This window comes from Temnothorax curvispinosus, unplaced genomic scaffold (genome assembly GCF_003070985.1).
Source record: "Temnothorax curvispinosus isolate PA1 unplaced genomic scaffold, ASM307098v1 QBEX01010211.1, whole genome shotgun sequence".
NCBI lineage: Eukaryota > Metazoa > Arthropoda > Insecta > Hymenoptera > Formicidae > Temnothorax > Temnothorax curvispinosus.
Window position 1 is genome coordinate 147,733 of NW_020219991.1, and position 2,805 is coordinate 150,537.

Sequence of the window (2,805 nt, forward strand, 5' to 3'; positions counted from 1 at the left end):
TGTGTGTGTGTGTGTGTGTGTGTGTGTGTGTGTGTGTGTGTGTGTGATTTCTGCCTAGTGCTCTGAATATTATCTATTATAGTCATACATATCAAGAACTTTCGATGGGCTTTTTCAGAAGATAGGATATGAAGAAAATCCTAATGCATGATGACGATACCACAAAGATGCTAAGGCTAGATGCCACGAAATGTGCATGTATCGTCGATCACGCGGAATGCAAGAGAAAATTCGCCGTTAAATTGAGCGAACATTCACGAATCCTGATACCCACAAGTAATTTCTTACAATCTTTTTATGATCCTGATTATCACATAATTTGTATTTTTGTACGTGTATTTTATGCTTTGATAAAAGGAACGTGAAAAAGAGCAGGAAAAGGAAAGAGCACTAGCGGCGAAGCAGACAGAAAAGAACAAACAGAAGAGACAGATTCAAGCTTTGTCTTTTAATCTGGACGAAGAGGAAGATGAAGCTGAGATGTCTTCTGACGAAGACAATGCCGAAAAATCCCCGCAGTCAGAAAATGTGCAATCTGATGGCCCTGCGATTAAGAAGATTTAGAAAAATCCAGATGTAGATACATGTTTTTTGCCAGTAGGGAAAGGGACGAGGAGGAAAATAAACTTAGGGAAGAATTGAGACAAGAATGGGCTAGAAAGCAGAACGCGTTGAAGGAAGAAGAAATTGAGATCACATTCAGTTATTGGGATGGATCTGACCATCGTCGGAGCGTTATAATGAAGAAAGGTAAATGTCTCAGTGGTTTAGAGGACGTTTAAGTTATTAAAATACTCCAGTGTCACTTTTGGAGTAACATTGGCATGATATATAATGTTCTGCTGCATAAATTAAATTTTCACATACAGGTAATTCTATCTATTAGGTTCTTCAGAGATGTTTAGAAGTTCTGAGGCCCGAATTCAGCGAGCTTAAAACAGTAATGGCAGATCAGTTAATGTATGTCAAGGAGAATCTTATATTACCGCACCATTATACGTTTTACTGCAACTGTAACTGATTTTATTGTAACTAAGGTAAATATACCAAATGATAAAACTTATGAAGCAATATCACAATGTTGGCATGTTATTTTAATGTATGTAATATTGCGATTAGGCACGAGGAAAGAGCGGGCCTCTGTTCACATTTGACGTTCACGATGATATTCGTATTATGCACGATGCTTCTGTCAAAACCGAGGAATCACATGTCGGAAAAGTTTTACTTAGGTATTTATTATTAAAAGAATATTTTGCATAATTTTTTTTTATGTTATTTTTTTATTTTTCTCATTAGATCATGGTACGAGAGGAACAAACACATTTTTCCAGCGAGTAGATGGGAACCTTTTGATCCAACGAAAAGTTACAAGTATACAGTGTCGGATAAAAATAGGAAGAAAGCTAAAATCTGATCTTAGATTCAACGAATTGTCCAATTTTGTTTAAAGGATTCAGATTCAAGGACTGTAAATATTATAACCAGATAAATAACTTTGTTTCATCGGACAATTGATTCATTATAAAACAGCTGATTATATATATATATATATATATATATATATATATATATATATATATATAATAATCTATTTTACAATGAATATATATATATATATATATATATTGTAGCTACATTGTATTTTTAAGGACTGTGATTTTAATTCATTCAGTTATGTGATAATATTTAATTCATTTACTCGATTATATAGCTCTACTAAATAGTTAAGTTTTCGCAAACATTTGGAGGGAAAATAAAAATACATGAATAGTTTAATGACTTGAATATAATAATTACAATATGAAAATACAAAACCATACTTTAATTCATTCCGATACAGAAACAGTATTAAAATATTAATCCATGATCAGATCCTCTAACAGAAATCTATTTACAAATATTAGATGTATCATCTCTTTTGTCATTTCTTAAAGATAACTGTACAAAAATAAATATATACAATTATATCGATTATAATCACGTATTATTCATAGATTTGATACAAGTTGGATCCATGTATGTAATATTTTTGGGAAAATGGTCCATTATAATAAACTTTTTCTCAGTCGATCTGTTCAAGCAGTCAAGGAATCCGAATCAATAAATAACTAGTCCAGACCCGAATCTGTTCCAGTAGTTTCCAGTTTCGCATCGTTTTATATTCTTATATTCGTGTTTTTAATACATGAATTATTACTTATTTGAAAACTAATAATTAGTGGATAAGGAATAATCACATTGTCAGGTAAATTTTTTATTTTAAAAATAATTGATTTAATATAAATAATTTAATTATTGCAGAGATAAACATGATTTAAAAAACAGGTTAATATTATATATGTATATGTATATATACGATATATATATGTATTTATATCTACCTAACATAGAGAATTTACAAGAATAACATTAAATATAATAAATAGGTATTTAATCAATAAATACATATTTAATAAATTTCAAAAATAGGAGACAATAATTCTATATTATAACTATTATTACATTTAATGTTATAGCGATTCTCTATATAATACGAATATAAATACACATATATGTATATTTGTAAAAAGTAAAAGGTTTTATATATATATATATATAAATTTAATAAAAATTTAATTCGTTGTTATTGTCAATTTGTGAATAATTAAAAAATAAAAAATGGAAATTTTTTGCCGATACTTGCTTATCACTACAAAACGCATGATATCAGTACAAAATTACCTTTTTCAAAAAAAGGTAAAAAAAGGCGCCAAGTACGCGCAATGTATGTTGTAAATCTAAAAATCTTAAATGGTAGTAGCT

At 29.3% G+C, this 2,805-nt stretch overlaps 1 pseudogene; it reads left to right on the plus strand.

The window, feature by feature from the left end:
• The first annotated feature begins 180 nt into the window (after nucleotides 1-180).
• LOC112459894 lies at nucleotides 181-1,511 on the plus strand (annotated as a pseudogene).
• The last annotated feature ends 1,294 nt before the right edge of the window (nucleotides 1,512-2,805 follow it).